Source organism: Grampus griseus (assembly GCF_964374135.1).
Source record: "Grampus griseus genome assembly, chromosome: 9".
Classification (NCBI taxonomy): domain Eukaryota; kingdom Metazoa; phylum Chordata; class Mammalia; order Artiodactyla; family Delphinidae; genus Grampus; species Grampus griseus.
Window position 1 is genome coordinate 3,349,319 of NC_139003.1, and position 17,693 is coordinate 3,367,011.

The 17,693-nt window shown below is 45.4% G+C and overlaps 1 protein-coding gene across 5 annotated transcripts in view; it reads right to left on the reverse strand.

The window, feature by feature from the left end:
* Positions 1-17,693, reverse strand: part of DPP6 (dipeptidyl peptidase like 6) — a gene marked incomplete at both ends in the record, with an annotated part of 1,026,243 nt that overhangs the window by 208,912 nt on the left and 799,638 nt on the right. The gene's annotated exons all lie outside the window — the stretch shown is intronic.

The following is a 17,693-nucleotide window of genomic DNA, read 5'->3' on the forward strand; positions in this document are numbered from 1 at the left end:
CACGTGTAGGAAAGACTGACGTCTGTGTTTCTTTCGGATGCTGCCTCTCCCTGTGTCCTGCTGGAGAGGCCAGACTCTGTCAGGGGAGCTCCCTACCACCGCGCTACGGTGCTTCTTGTGCAGAGGACACAGCTATGAATGTGCTCATTCATCTACAGAGAGACTAGGGTTGAGTGGTCTTTGGCGAATTTTAAAGACGGTGAATTTTAGGAGTTGCTTGAACCAAGACGAAGCAAGAAGGGAAGGGAGGTGAAATGGGTAAGGATGTGCTGATTCAGAGCTTAAATCAGTAGAAAATTCTAAAGTAAATGTTTAACAATACTATCAGGGCAAGGCAGAATACATTTCAGAGTAAAAAGTGTCAGGGAAGACAAGATAGTCTGCAAAGCCCCAGGGTAGTTTTAGATGGCATGGAGATGGGTCTGGAGAAACCAGGGAAGCCTGAAGGTGGGTGATAAGGTACGGAGTAGGGGGTGACCATGACAAGAGGAGTTGGCTGGGAAGGCTGGTCCTCAGGCAGTTAGAAGAGGAAGGGCGTCTAACATTCCAGCTTCCAAATGATTTTAACAAATCCTACCATTTGTATGTTTTTAATATTTCAAAGTATTTTCGTAAACATAGGTGATTTCCTCTCTAACCTTGTGGAGGGAAAGGCTTTCTAAGGATGACTCAAAATCCAGAAGTGATAAAAGAGGGGTAAACTTACATAAAAATTAAAAAAATTTTGCATGACAAAAAGCCCACAAACAATAGAAAATTGGAAAAAAATATTAATAACAAATACCATGGAAAAATGGCTAATATCCCTATTACATAAATAACTCTAAAATATGGAGGTTATAAAAGACCAAAACAAAAAAATAAGAAAAACACATGAACAGATAATTCACAAATATAGAAAAATGGTCCTCAAATGTATTAAAAAGTACTCAAACACAGGCAAAATTAGAGAAATACAAATTGAAACTATACTGATATCATTTCTCACCTATACATCCACACACATACATATAGATCCAAAACCCAGATATGTGAGTCCACAGGTTAGTACACATACATACATGTCCTTGCTCTGTTCATAGAGAAGACCAGATCTAATAACCACCAATAACAACGAGCCCACCCAGGGGGCTCATATGTTGCTCTCTCAGCACCATCTTCCAATTAAAAAATAAATAAATAAAATAGTGCTCCTAGGAGAAGAAATTTGTCCAGGCTAGAACAAGAAAAATGCAGGATGATTCTGAAACATCTTATGGGCCAGAAAGTAAGGAAATACTCAAAAAAGGTAGAGCTTGTTAACAGAAGGCAGAACCTCACCTACAGGGATCTCTCACGGCCAAAGCTGGAATAATTTGAGCAAAAAAAATAATTAATGATAATACTGGATTAACCCATAGAATAAAACAAATATCCATGAATCCTTACTAATATAAATAAATAATCCAATATATAACTAAGTGGGGGGAGAGCCAACTCTTCCTCACAAGAGAATTCCAATCCATCAATTCCAATCAATTCCAAGGGGAGAAGGTCGGAGCATCACCCTTGGTCGGACACCACAGTGACGAACCTGGCAGACAAGATCCACCGAGATACGCTAAAATCAGTGGGTGAAAGTCTGAAGAGAAACAAGATCTGCACAGTCGCAGGATACTTACCAACCACAAAGGGGAAGAAGATGGCAACTGTGCAGGGAGAAGCCTGGCAGACAGCAACTCAACCCGGAGATCCGCTCAACACCCCCAGAAGTGAAACACATCAACATCACGAACCTTTAGCAAGATGCACTGAGAGACAACATCCTACATATGGTATCGTCACTGGCAAACCCCGTCAATGACTCCCGGAGAATGAAAAAAGAATCTGGGTAATAAGTCTAACCTTTCCTTCCTCTGTGCTTAGTCTAGTTCCACTTGCTCACAGCGGGTCGCGTGCAGAGGCCTCGCCCGCTCAGACCAGAGTTTCTGACGCAAAACGGCTGCGCCCGACACCTCGGCTCAGGGCCCTGAGCACGAACGCCGCTCACAACACCGCGATTCAAGATGGCGGCAGCGGGCCGTGTGCAGAACCGCTGCGCCCGGCACTGCGATCTGGAGCGTGAGTGGCGCGGCTGCCCCGCCCCCGAGAACCCCGGCCAGACCCTATAGAGCAGCTCCGCCCCGGCCTGGCGGGAGAGCGCGTGCTCTAGAGCCCAAGCTGTTCTCGCTCAGAGAGCAAGGCTTCCCTTTGCCTCTGAACTGAGCTCCGTCCCCTCCTGCTGGCTCCAGCGACACCGGGCAGGAGACCCCTGTTGGGGACCAACTTGGGTGGCTCGGTAACAGTATTTTTGCCAAAAATGCATCGCCTTACTCCAATCATGAGAAAACTTCAGACAGACCCAAATGGAGGCGCTCACCCAAACAGCTGACCTGTGATCTTCAAAAGTGACCTTTCTTTCCATGAAAGACAAGGAAAGACTGAGGAAACGTCATAGCCTGGAGGGGACTGAGGGGAAGTAACATCTACAGGAATGTGGGATCCTGAGACAGAAAAAGGACACTGGTAGAAAAACTGGGCAAATGCAAATAAGGTTTGTAATTGAGTGAATAATATTGTACCAATGTTAATTTTCTGTTCTTGTCATTATAAAATACACTGACAGTAGGAGAAGTGGGTTGAGGAATAGAAGAGAATTCTTTGTACTATTTTTGCAACTTTTCTTCACCCAAAATTCTTCAAAATAGAAAGCTAAAAAATTCCAAAGAATTTTAATAGCTTATGTCTCATTGGTCATAAACATTATTATAGGAAATAAAGAACAGTTAGAGAATTCTCCTCCCAACATACTGTAATCTCGATATTGAATTGAAAAAAAAAATTACTTCCATATCTAGACAGTATCAGCACTCAACACACACATTGGCATAAGCAAATAAGTAAGGATGGAGGGATTATGGGGGCGGCCCTGAGTAAAAGACCTTTTGCAGGTTTGAAGGTCTAATGAATTCACCTGGCCTGAGTTGATTTAGAATTTTCCAAGCACAGAGGACAGGGTAAGAGATCAGAAAGGAACAGCCTTACTTAGTATTGAAATTCAGTTTGTTAGATTATGGTTTCTAGCAGGTGTCTAGTATATTCAGGAACAGCAGACTAACTTCTGTTTAATCTAACGAGTGTCAATTTCCATAAAGGCTACCTGGAAAGGGTACCTCCAGTGGATCAAGTGTCTCAGAAGGTTGGGTGAGCACGCAGCCATGCACACCTTCCAGCTTTATGACCTCTGCTCCCCTGCACACAGGAGACCTTTACACCCTCTCTAGAGACAATGCACATTTCCCTCTACTCATCACCAATACATCAGACGAGTGTCCCCAGTGTGGAGGCAGCACAGTAACAGGAAGAACCACAGACTGGGGATCAGAAGTCTAGCGGCCGAGTGCCAGCTTCCCGAGGCACAGAGCATGCGCTGGGGCTGATCACACGTGACCACAGATCACATGACTCAATAGTATACTGTATTACATGATAGATACTGAAACCAGGTAGCACAGCGCTTACCTAGTAGATATTTGAAAAATGCCTGTTTGTTTACTCATGGGTAAACTGGTAAATACTCAAGTCAACCATGCACCACTATCTAGGTGTAATTCTAACCAGAGGCACAATCATCTACCATCTATAGGGACAAATTTACTCCACAGGACCCAGCAAGCCAGCGCATGTCCTACGCTTCTGTATTAGGTGGGAACTTGGGTATAGAGAAGTCAGCTCTCAACCATGTCTTCCTCATTTGTTTCTATGAAATAAGCCTGTGTTTGGGCATCTGCCTGCGACTGGGTCGGATTATTTTGCTTTCATGTTAAAAGCGCCTTTCAGCCTTATCTCTTCCAACTCCCCCTCCAATGATCCACTTGATGGTCATTCATCCTCTGCTCAAATCTCCCACTGAATGGCTCCCCTCTCACAAGCCTAGCAAACACCCAACTTGGCTTTATGTTCAATCTACCTCCTTCATAGACCATTGGAAGCAGCAGAGAAAAGCACGGAGCCAGCTGGAGTCTCCAACCCTTCCCATCATCGTCCTTACAACCAAGTCTTGGGTGGGCATGTTCTTCTCAACAACAACTCCAATCTTTTGCTGCTCTCTTCACATCCCCTTTTATCTACTGCCTCTGAGCAGAGGCCCACCTGTGGGGCAGACAGGAAGGGGCCCCCGGTTCTGATCACCTTCCAGGAAGAACCTGTGGCTCGGCTCCCAGCTGCTCACATCAGGAGTCGGCTTCAGCTTTCAAGCCAGGCCATGCTCACCTTGGGCAGCCCCCGGCCCATGATCGATCATGGCCGGGGCACTGGAGCCTGATACTTTCACCCAGTGCAGGGTCCTCGATGGGCAGTCTTTGCTCTGAGCTCCCCACTGGGTTGTCCCAGGTGGTCAGACATGCAGGAGTCTGAGGCCCAATCCGGCTTCTTCTCCTTTTCCCAGCCTTGCAGCTGCCATGTTTGCCTTGCGGCCTGAAGCTTTTTCCTCCCAATCCTGCTGCTGCCCTTTGGTCTTTCATAGGCCTCACTCTTAATGTAGGTTCAGCCTTTGCTTCCAGGAAGGCTCAGCTGGCACCCCAGCTCCCTGCTACCAGAGGCAGTGGTGTCCCCTCTGCCCACACATGTAGGTACCTGTCCATCCTCACTCCAGTGTCCGAGGATGAGGCATCCCCTCTCCTGTCTAAGCCAGCTCCTCCTCTGTACCTCCTTTTCCATTCCAGCCTAGAACCATCAAATCCTTTCCTTCCCACTTACCTTCTTGGTAAACCTTTATTATTTATTTTTATTAGTTATTAGTTATTTTTGAAAATTAACACTTATTTTCCAGGGCAGTTGTAGGTTTACAGGAAAACTGAGCAGAAACTACAGAGTTCCCATATGTCCCCTCTCTCCTGGCATCAGTTTCCCGACTTATGAACTTCTTGCACTAGTGTGGTACATTTGTGACAACTGATGCACCAATATCAATACATTATTATTAACTAAATTCTCTAGTTTACATTAGGGTTCACTCTCAGCCTCGTGTGCTCTGGGGGTCTTGACAAATGTACAATGAATGTCATGTATCCACAGTCGTAGGGTCAGAAGAGTCTCCCTGCTGTACGAATCCCCTGTGCTCCACCTACTCATCCTTCCCCCTGCCCCCTACAGCCCCTGGAAATCACTGAATTTTTTTTTACTGTCTCCATAGTTTTACCTTCTCTAGAATGTCATCGAGTTGGAATCATACAGAGTGTAGCCTCTTCAGATTGGCTTCTTTCACTTAGCAATATGCATTTAAGGTTCCCGTGTGTGTTTTTGTAGGTAACTTTTTAAAAAAATTTATTTTATTAAAGTATAGTTGATATACAATGTCGTGTTAATTTCTGCTGTATAGCAAAGTGATTCAGTTATACATATATTTACATTTTCTTTTTCGTATTCTTTTCTATGATGGTTTATCACAGGATACTGAATATGGTTCCCTGTGCTATACAGTAGGGCCTTGTTGTTTATCCGTCCTACAGATAATAGTTCGCATCTGCTCATCCCAAACTCCCAATCATCCCTCCCCCACTCCACCCCCGTTGGCAACTACAAGTCTGTTCTCTATGTCTGTGAGTCTGTTTCTTTTCACAGATATGTTCATTTGTGTCATATTTTAGATTCCACATATAAGTGATATCCTATGGTATTTGTCTTTCTCTGTCTGACTTCACTTAGTATGATAGCCTCTAGGTCCATCCATGTTGCTGCAAATGGCATTATTTCATTCTTTTTTATGGCTGAGTAATATTCCACTGTATATATGTACCACATCTTCTTTATCCATTCATCTGTTGATGGACATTTAGGTTGCTTCCATGTCTTGGCAATTGTGAATAGCACTGCTATGAACATAGAGGTGCATGTGTCTTTTTAAATTATAATTTTTGTCCGGATATATGCCCAGGCGTGGGATTGCTGGATCCTACGGTAGCTCTATTTTCAGTTTTCTGAGGCCCCTCCACACTGTTCTCCACTCCCACCCAGTATAGGAGCTCCCTTTTCTGTGGAGTCACGTTTATGCAGCCCCAGCCTCCCTAGGACTTGCTCCATCTGCACTTTCTACCTTCATCCTCTCCTCCTTCTTACTCCTTTCCACGGGGGCACCTTCCCATCTATGTACAAAAGACGCGTAATGCAGGAACAAACAAAACACACCTAACCTGACGCGGCATCTCCATCCACTTACGATCCACCCCCTTGCCTTCTTTCCTGGACCTCAGTGGGTAGTAGGTCCCATTCGGGGCCATTTTCTGACCTCCGACCCCATCCTCAACCTAGTGGAATGTGGCTTCCGTCTCACTGAGGGGCTGAAGCTGCTCTTGAGATCTCCCATCACCATCGAGTTGCCAAATTCTCCTTCCGTGGCCTCTTCTTCCTCTGCCTACTCCTTCAGAGTGAGTGTCCTGGGTTCCACCAGCCGCACCTTCTCCTCCCGTTCCACACTCCCCACCCTGGTGATTCCTTCACGGTCAACCTCAGTTCCTACTCTGAGGAGCACCAACACTGCACCCCAGCCTGGGTCTCCCCCCAAACCTCAGTCGACGTACAGGGTGTCTGCACATAGACATCCCACTAGTCCTCAGCGCTGACGTGAGTGAAACGAAGCCCCTTCTGCCCCCTCCTCTGGTGCTGACACCACAGTCCCCCCAGTCATGCAAACTAGGAACCTGCTGCAGGCATCTTAGAGGTCAAGTAGCCAAAGCTATATGTTGTGGGTCAAATTCTGTCCCCACGAAAGATATACTGAGTCCTGACACACAGTACCTGTGAATAAGACCTTATCTGCAAACAGGGTCTTGGCAGCCGTCATCACATTAAAATAAGGTCATTCTTGAAAAGGAGGGGAGGCTAACCCAAATCCAGCAGCTGGAGTCTTCATAAGAAGAAGAAAAGACACAGAGGGAGAGGCCACGTGATGATGGAAGCAGAGATCAGAGCGGTGCGCCCAAATCCAGGAGCACCGAGGACTGAGAGCATCCTCCAGAAGCTGGAGGAGGTGAGACGGGGCCCCTACCGGTGTCAGAGGGAGCATGACCTCTCTGACACCCTGATTTCGGACCTCTGGCTTCCAGAACTGGGAGAAAATAAATTTCTGTTGTTTTAAGCCACTGGGTTTGTGGTAATTTGTTACTGCAGCCCCAGGAAACTAACAACCTTTCATTTCTCAGGGAAACTGAAGCCCTGAGTGGTAAGTGATATGCTCAAGGACACAGAGCTGATCAACTTTTGTTTGAAGATTAATCTCCTGTTTTGGTCAAAGGGGAAAAAATTCTCCAACTGACTGAGGAACAAAGTAGAAAGACCCTCAGAGAGACCAAAGTAAACCCAAGGAAGCTTTATCTGCTGACCTCTGTGCTTTCATGTGGCTCCCTGTGGAGGAAGCTTCTCCATCAGAGGGGCCTGGATGCCGACTTCACACGTGGAGGACCACTCGCAGTGCTCTCTGCCTGGAGCCCAAGACCTGGTTCATTGTCATCAAATGATTTTCCATCATGGACTGGATTATTCTGAAGGGGGGGTGTGTGTGTGTGCGTGCGTGTGTGTGTATGTGTGTGTGCATGAGAGAGAGAGAGAGAGAGAGAATAAGAAAGAAAATGCATGAAGCTGTGTATTTATTTTGGGGTTGGTTGGTGCCCTCCCCCCATTTTCTGTCTTTTTATTTACTTATTTATTTTAAAGAATCTATGGTAAGCTCTGTGATGAATCATCTCCAGGATGAAGATGGATCGGTAAAAAAAAAAAAAAAAGATTAAGGAAGAATAAAATTGTCTGGACTTATTACATCTGAAAATAATCATGCAATCAGTTCTCATTTTGCTTATTTGAGCAATAAATGAAATAGGGCATAAATCATGATGAATTTTGAAAAGTAAATTAATGTAGTGAAGTTTACTCATTTATCTTCTGAGGCTAGTTCAGGGGATCGAAAAGCTTCCCCCAAAAAACAGCATTTGGAAAAGAAAAGCAAAAAATTACTTTTTTGGCTCCTAAACTTTTGTGGCGAAAGACATCAAAAAATAGAATTTTCTTTTTTTTTTTGGCCGCACTGTGCAGCATGCGGGATCTTAGTTCCCCAACCAGGGACTGAACCCATGCCCCCCTGCAGTGGGGCGTGGAGTCTTAACCACTGGGCCACCAGGGAAGTCCCCCAAAATATCATTTGCAATATTAAATGATAAGTGTTTTCTGAGTCTTCCTATGTGCTTTGCATGGTGGGTAATATAAAAATATAAGATACACTCCTAGTCCTGGAATAGTGTCTGACACATTGCAGATATCCATATGTATTGACTGAATAATGAATAAATGGATGGATGGATGAACAAATGGGATCTAGTCTAATCACCATTGTTGATGGTCAGTAATACTGTAAGCTGATACAGCACTTAAAAGATTTGCATTATCATTTTTTTATGTATATCTTAAATTACACAGTTAAATTCTTGAGGGCAGGAATCCTTATAGGCAAAAACCCTTCCTGATTGGCCAACATTTGAGTACATAACCTACTATTCATTTTAAGATATTTCTATGTCTATGGTGTATCAGAAGTTCCTTTCCTCGTGAAAGATCTGGATATAGAAGTTTTGAGGCAGAGATGCTCTACCCACGGAAAGAGTGACTCAGGGGAGGCTTGCTCTGAAATATTCATGATTTATCCCCCACCCCATCTACAGGGATACTTTAACATACATGGTCACAACTACAAGTACTAAAGAAAGTCACACACAAAGATTTTTTTTTAAATAAAAGGGGACTTGTGTCTTATTTGTCACTGTATACCCAGTGTCTAGACCTGTTCAAGGAGGAGGTGGGGAGGGGTGGAGAGGGGTCCGGAGCCTCAGCCAAGTCTTGAAGTGTATTCTGGGGGTGAGGAAGCATTCTACAGCTGATGGAGGTGATGGCTGCACAACTCTGGGAATACAGAAGATACCACTGAATCATACAATTCACATGGATGAGTTGTATAGTATGTGAGTTACAGCTCAATAAAGCTGGGACAGGAAGTAGGAAGGGGAGAGGAGGAGGGGGAGGGCAGGAGGAGGAAGGGGGTAGGAAGAGAGGGAGGGGGAGGGGTAAGAGAAAGGAAAGAAGAAGAGGAGGAAAACAGGAAGAACAGAAAAGAGGAGGAAAAGGAGGAGGGAGAGAAGTGGGAGGAGGGAAAAAAGGAGGAGGGGAGGAGAGGAGGGGGAGGGGGGAGGGGGAGGAGGAAAGACAGGGGAAGGCGGAGTGGGAGGGGGAAAGGGAGGAGGAGTCCTCACTGTGTCTGCTCCAGGGCATCAAGCCTCATGTGCAGAATCTAGGTCCAAGGTTATTTCTGTTCGGCTAACGACCTAGTGCCAAGGCTTCATGCTCTAATGCTTCCTCCAGATGCGTTCCCTGAATTGGAATTCCCATGCCTCCTCCCTGGAAAGGGTGGATGATCTCAAAGATGGCAACAGCAGCAGCAAGCCTGAGCCCACAGGCTGACGCGCTGGATGGAAGTGGAGAGAAGCCTGCAGGACTAAGGAGGCCACCCGCTGTCCTTTGCCCCACCACACCCAGGGACGAGTGCGTGCTTGGTTAACCAAACTAAAGGAGCCAGCCCTGGTCAAAATTAACCAGCTAGGTTCTGGGTGCCTCTCAGCTTGGCCTCCAATCCCTCCAGAAAGCCCTCTCCTTGAAACCAAGCAGGATCCTATGGGGCTCCTGGGCACGAAAGCCTTTCTGTGGCCCCTGTTTCTTGTTTGTGGGGAACAGATTCCAGCCTTCATGACCTTCCCTGAGTTCCAAAGGGCAGATTCAAACAATTGCTAATCAGGGAAGGGAGGGGGTGCAGAATACAAGGGAGGAGCAGCTACAAGACAGTAGTGCAGCCTTGGGGCAGGTCCTGGTTCCCCTCAAGGGATACACATAACAATATCTTTGAGCTCTTCTACAGAACTAAACCCCCAACAAATAGAAGATGTTAACTATTTGATGAAGCGTTCTTCATTCCAGAGAAGGTCACAGTTTGATGAACTTGAGAACCAGAGAAGCTCATCAGGAGACCCCCTGAGGCCAGATTAAAGGAGCACAGGCCCTGCACACACCCCGGTCCTTATCAGCAACCCTACCTTTAACCCAATGCTATAAAACTCCTCACCAAATCCTCCCAGGCTGGGGCACACGGTTTTGAGAGGCACAAGCCTGCTGTGTCCTCCTTTGCCTGCAAAGCAATAAAGCTGTTCTTTTCTACTTCACCCACAACTCTGTCTCCAAGATTCGATTTGGCACCAGTGCACAAAGGGTGAGTTTTCGGCATCACCCTCTGCTGCTCAGAGAAGGTACCCCCCCCCCCCACATGGTGCTGCATAAGGCTGCTCACTCTACACGGCTTGCACAACCCAGAACTTTCCATCTTCTTTTTTCCTACATCACCACATGCCTCTTCTTGGTCCCTTTCCTCCAGGCGCTGCTCTCGCAGAGTAGACATGCAGTCAATGTGATGACACATGTCACATGCTCTCAGGTGAAATTACAAAAGGGGCTCTTTGGAAGCAATGCCTTAACTCTGTGCTGTTTTGAGTAGGAGAGAATGTGGCCTTTGGATCCAGACATGGGTTGGAATTCCAATATCTCCACTGTGTGGCCTTTAACCTTTCTGAGCTTCTGTTTTCTCCTCTGTGAGATGGGGTCATTTCCCATGGGGTTACTGTGAGGTTTAAGTGAGCAGGTCTAGCACCTGGGTCCTGGAAATCAGGGCAGAGGTGTGACTGCTATGATGTTACTGCTGCTGATGGTGGAAGAGGTGGGAGATGGGAGAGGTGGGCATAATTCATTTGTTCAAGGTTTTGCCAAAGTCTGTGTGGTCTAAAGCTCTCGGCACTCTCAGGCACCTTTGGCTTCAGGTAATCTTCTGCAGGTGGGGTGCCAGTGTAGATACCCTTTGGGTTCACGGTGAGCTGTGCCAGCCTGGGCATCTGAGTTAACGCCTCTGTAATGATCAGTGTCACACTCGGCTTTCTTCCACCTATTTGTTTACCTTCTTAGAGGTTCCACCTTACACCATACAGTATAAAAAACAAGTTTTTGACAGTGTGGTACTGGCATAAAAACAGACATATGGATCAATGGAACAGAATAGAGAGCCCAGAAATAAACCCACATACCTCTGGACAATTAATCTATGACAAAGGAGGCAAGAATATACAATGGAGAAAAGACAGTCTCTTCAGCAAGTGGTGCTGGGAAAGTTGGACAGCTGAATGTAAATCAATGAAGTTAGAACAGACCCTCACACCATGCACAAAAATAAACTCAAAATGGTTTAAAAATTTAAACATAATACACGACAGCATAAAACTCCTAGAAGAGAGCATAGGCAAAACATTCTCTGACATAAATCTTATCAATGTTTTCTTAGGTCAGTCTCCCAAAGCAATAGAAAGGAAAGCAAAAATAAACAAATGGTACCTAATCAAACTTAAAGCTTTTGCACAGCAGAGGAAACTATTAACAAAACGAAAAGACAGACTATGGACTGGTAGGAAATATTTGCTAATGATGTGACCGACAAGGGCTTAATTTGCAAAACATATGAACAGCGCATACAACTCAATGACAACAACAACAAAAAACCCAATTGAAAAATGGGCAGAAGACCTAAATAGACATTTCTCCGAAGAAGACATACAGATGGTCAGTAGGCACATGAAAAGATGCTCAACGTTGCTAATAATCAGAGAAATGCAAATCAAAACTACAGTGAGGTACCACCTCACACCAGTCAGAATGGTCATCATTAAAAAGTCTATGAATAATAAATGTTTCAAACGGTGTGGAGAAAAGGGAGCCCTCCTATATCGTTGGCAGGAATGTAAATTGGTGCAACGACTATGGAAAACAGTATGAAGGTTCCTCAAAAAACTAAAAATAGAGTTGCATATGATCCAGCAATCCCATTCCTGTGCATATAATCCAGAAAAGACAAAAACTCTAATTTGAAAAGATACATGCAGCACTATTTACAATAGCCACGACATGGAAACAACTTAAATGTCCATTGACAAGATGAATGGATAAAGAAGATGTGGTGTATGTCTACAATGGAATATTACTCAAGCATAAAAAGAAGGAAATAATGCCATTTGCAGCAACATGGATAGACCTAGAGATTATCATACTAAGTGAAGTAAGAAAGGGAAAGACAAACACCACATGATATCACTTACATGTGGAATCTAATATACAACACAAATGAACTTATCTACGAAACAGAAACAGACTCACAGACATAGAGAACAGACTTGTGGTTGCCAAAGAGGGTGGGAGTCGGGGAGGGATGGACTGGGAGTTTGGGATGAGCAGATGTAAGCTATTATATATAGAATGGATAAACAGCAAGGTCCTACCATATAGCACAGGGAACTATATTCAATATCATGTAATAAACCATAACGGAAAAGAATATATATGTGTATAACTGAGCCACTTTGCTATACAGCAGAAATTAACACAACATTGTAAATCAACTATATACTTCAATAAAATTTTAAAAAAAGTGTTCGATCATTTTAAGGGCTTTTTGTGTTCCTGCCTTTTAGTAAAGTCCCAGGACAGAAAAAAACAACTGAAGAAGGGCTGCCTGGAAACACAGGCTTCAAGGAAGTCGGTGATTGCTTCTCAGTCTGTGTCAGGAGTGAAATGAGATCCCAGCCTTGTAGACTGGGGAAAACAGGAATTTTGAGAGGAACAGGAGAAGCTCTTTAAGGAAATGGATCGACATGAGCGTAGCCAATTCACAACAGTGCTCCCTGCCTTTCTTCCACTCAGAGGGTCTGCAATTCCTCTCTGTCCTTTCCTGCTGCCTTTTCACCCTCTCCGCCAACTCATGGGCATAATCTCCAACTTTGGGAGAATCTGCTATCATTGGTCCAGAGAACAAATTGCTCGGAACTCTTTTATCCAAGATGTGGTTTCAGCGAACATAAATGTTGTAAAAGACAAGTAATCAAAACCTTAAAACTCCTCAGCTATTTGAAAGCTTTCTTCCATGGTTTAGAAGCAAAGTTGGTACCGAAGACCAACCCTTGTAGTTGATGGATGAAAATCGGTTGCACACAGCACAGCAAGGCAGCGTGTGATGGAGACGAGGGTCTGGAGGGAGCTGCTCACCACTGAGTCAGTGACTCCTGAGAGTCGCTTATCCCCATTCTGTTCAGGAGGAAGCAGGGCGGTCAATACCCCTTTATCAGCTCACAGTGTTTGAGGAGGAAACGCACATCATGTGCGGAATTTCCCTAAAGAGCACGAACGGTTCTATGAAGTCTTGGAATAAGATGGGGTTCATTAATGATAAGGTCTCTTCAAGTTTCTGGCATCTAGCAATTGATGAAACATTAGCTAGGCTGAGAAACTGCCAACATTTCAACAGAATAAAAAAACAGAATGAGCAGACTGGAGTGTTAAAACTTGGGGACTCTGGAAGTTACCGTTTCATTATGAACTCTCATGAATCCACAGGGTCCCAAACACTCTTGCTATCACTAGCAAGTATTATCACAGATATGGGGAGAAAGTCACATTTCCCTATTCCTATACTTAAGACACTTGTTTCTACTATTTCTTAAAGGCTTTCATAAACAATTTCTATTTTTCCATTCAAGCATCTCTTCCAAGAAGAGATCGGATATTCAGTAGAAATGGTAGACAGTTGGGAGATTTGCCATGAATGGTTTAGGCAGTAAAAAGTCATACTATTTAAGTGTAGACCGTACATACCTGGATGGGAGGCTACGAGTCTTACTTATTGAGGAACTTTAAATATTTCTTACATCTAAGCTTACAGAAAGCTGAGATAAGGAAGCCTACCTTTCGTACAATGAGAGCAGGGCTCTGTTACAATACGCTCTGTCCACGGTCTTCAAGAAAGTCCAGATCTGAATTTTAGGACAAAGTGTGCAGGTGCAGTTAAAAAGTGCATATTATATATACGTATATATTTTGAATACAACCATATAAGCCATAGAAAGAAAACTCAGCAAAGCTTTTCAGCTTGTGTGGCAAATGGGGTTTTCCCAACATGGCCACAACAGTATTTCTAGTCCCAAATGCTTTTTCAAAACCTTGGCACTTTCCATCCAAAGATGGAGTTTATATCCTTGAAACTGGGCAGTGCTTTTGACTGCATCAGAGTCGAATGCAGCAGAAATGAGATTCCTGGGGCTGAGTCACAAGGCAGTACTGCACGCCGCAGGTTCTCTTTCTTGGGAAATTCGCCTGTGGAACCAGCCACCACGTTGCAAGGGGGCCCAGGCCACATGGAGAGACCACATCGAGGTGTTTTAGGTGACAGACCCGGCCGAGGTGTCAGCTGACAGCCATCGCCACCAGGCACGGGAGGGAGCGAGCCTCCTGAGGAGCCGCCCCAGCTGACACCACAGCGCAAAGTAGAGACGCGCTGGTCGCCCCAGCCCCGTGCAAACGGCAGACTTGTGAGCCCAGTAAATGTCAGATTTAAACCCCCAAGTTTTGGGGTAGTTTGATATTCAGTCATAGTAACTGGAACTTCCAACATGAGTACATGGAAAATAAGAACAACATATTGCATGGGGGGCAGTTAAGATGGCTGGGACAAAGTGATCTTCATGGTGTCATTTGAAAGGTACAGACCTTGGACTTGCATCTACAAAAGGAAAGCCTCCCTCCCCACTGGCCCAGCCGACCCTTCTAAATGGGCAGAGACAGTTAGGAAAGGTGAGAACTCCCCAAAGGCCAAGTATTTCTCCCCACACAGATGAGCCGCAGTGCCCTGAGCAGGACAGGGCGTGGGCCGTCAGGAGCCAGACGCTGGAGGCGTCCCCCAGCCGCTCTGGAATGACACCTCTTTCTCGCCCCTGCTCTTCTTCCCCTGCATCCGCTCTCTTCCCCTCTCCTCCCCGTCCCCTTCTCTCTCTGAATGCCTCCTTTTACTCTTTCCTACCTTACCTACCTATGTGTTAGACGTTGGTATCTGAGTTGCCGAATATTTGGGAGAAGTCATTGGAATCATTTGTAATGAGGACGATGAAACTTACTTCCTGGGTGGTGCTGAAGATAAATTCGTTTTTTTATGTAAGGCACTGTTGGCATTCTGCTCAGCAGGCTAAAGGCTGGTGTGTGGCTGTGAGTACAGGTGAGCTGGTTAGTGCTTCTGCAGCGGGTCCAGAGACCCCTGCATCGTGATTACTGAGGAAGCTGCTGAAAGAGGCAGATTCCTGGTCTCCATCCCTGTGTGCTGTGCAGAGTGGGTTGTCACCCTTTCCCCGTTTTTTGTCCTCAAAAAATCCCTCCTGGGCCCTCAACAGCTGGCCCTGGCCACGGGCACGCTCTTCTCCTCTTGGTCCTTCCCTGCTGGCTGAGAGTCCTACGTGATCGCTAGGCCAGGAGCAGCCACCAAGAGACGCGATGTGGAAGCCACCAGGCTGGGGCGGCAACATGGCGGCCGGGGTCCCGGGGCACCAGCCAGGCACCCATCTCTGCACTTTCACGTGCGAGAGAACAAGTTCTACTTTGTAAAAGCCTTTGTTATTTTGGGTTTTCTGCCCCCTGCCCCGCCCCACCAAATCTGACCGAATCATACCTAATATACCTCATTCTGGAGAGATCCTAGAAATATGCATTCTTATAGCTCTCCAGATGTTTTCAAAATAAACCAAAGCTTGAGAACTGGCCCAGCTAAATACCCCTGCATCTCACTGATGGCAGTGAATCACACACTGATGGCGTGGGCTGGCCCTGGCTCTTGGAATGAACACCTGGGAAGGCTGGGTGGCCACGGCACCTCTGTGTAGTCCTGAGGACCTGACCACACACATATTCTACATGCATGTAGGGGCAGGGCTCCTGGGATCTGTACGCATGGCCCCGATGAACGTTGCTCCTGACCGAGAGCTGGGTCTGTTACCTGAAGACACCGATGAGGCCTGTTGCGGAATTATTTTAAACCAATTGAACTGGGTATATTGATAATAATAATAATAACAATAAAGCACAACCCAGAGAAGCCAGACAACATTAAATCTCCAACAGGTCAGGTAGGGAATGAAAAGCAACAAATGAGAAAGCAGAATGGTACCGAACACAGAGAGGAAAAATTATCTTTGGAGCAGGAACGATTCAGATTCGACACTAATCAGCAAAGCAGGGCCCAGGTGAAGACGAGTTCCAGCTCCTTTGCATCTCTCCTCAGCATCCCCACGCTCGGCTGAAGTAGCAGCCCACATGTCTGAAGCCTGCAGAGAAACTTCTTTCTGTTCTGTAAGATTCCACTGCTGGTTCCAGGACGCCACCTCCTCCTCTGCTGATCACAGACTCGCCCCTCCATCTGGTCTGTCATCCCTTTCAAGTTCAAAGGCTTAACACAGACATTTTATCTAATCTAGGGCTTCTTTTGAGAACCAGGCCTGAAACAATCTTGTTATTCCAAGGTGTGTTTTGCGGGAGGAGGCCCTGGGAGGAGGTTCCAACTCTCAGACACTCGTCCAGCCCCCTGGGGCTTCAGGGCGTCACTCACCCGGTGCCCTCGGGCTGCCCATGTGTAAACCGTGAAGGCCGAGCCCAGAGGTGTGCTGAGGGTGACTCCTGTTGCTGAGTTTGCAGAGAGAAGAGCCATTCCTCTGAGAAGGGAATCCAGCAGCCTGCCCACAGTCAGGCCCACCTGGGCAGCACCTGACACAGTTAGGACTGGGCAGTGCGGCCTGGATTTTTCCTACTCAAGTGGCCCTGGCTCCGGAGCTGTGCTCCATGGTTAGTAGCCAACAGGGCTCCAGGATGAGTTTAACCCATGAAAGGATGTGGTGAGACGTGATGCTGTGTAGACGGGGAGTGAACTGGAAGAAAGCAGAGGAGATTCCCACATGCAGTGCATACAGGGGCTTAAAATTATATTTATTTAAAATTTTTTATTGAAATACAGTTGATTTACAATGTTGTGTTAGTTTCAGGTGTCCAGCAAAGTGATTCAGATGTAGGTACACATATATATATTCTTTTAGAGTCTTTTCCATTATAGGTTATTACGAGATATTGAGTATAGTTCCCTGTGCTATACAGTAGGTCTTTGTTGTTTATCTATTTTATAAATAGTAGTACACACTACTATATGTTAATCCCAAACTCCTAATTTATCCCTCCCCTGTTTTTTACCTTTCCCCTTTGGTAACCGTACATTTGTTTTCTATGTCTGTGAATCTATTTCCCTTTTGTAAATAAGTTCATTTGTATCATTAAAAATTACATTTAGCTAACTCCCAAATGTGCTTCTAAATTTCTCAGCTGGGCCCCTAAATCTTCATGTCTTTCCTCTATCTTCTGTTATCTCAACCTTCTTTTCCACTTTTCATATCTCTTCGTCTGTCTCTGTTGTATTTTCTGGAAAATGTCCTCACCTTTGTCTCTAAACTTTTCTACTGAGTTCCATTTCTATCATACTTTTCATTTCTAAGAGCTTTTTGTTCTCTGAAATTAAAAATAGTATGTATTGTTCTGTTTTGTCTCATGAGAGTAACATATTACCTGAGGATATTAAGAAGAGGTTTTGTCCTGACACTTGCTTCTCCTCTTATGATCCCTATTTTCTCCTACTTTCTCTCTGCTTCTGTTTGTTGCTTTGATTTCTATCTTTCAGGCGAGAAGGTTTCTTC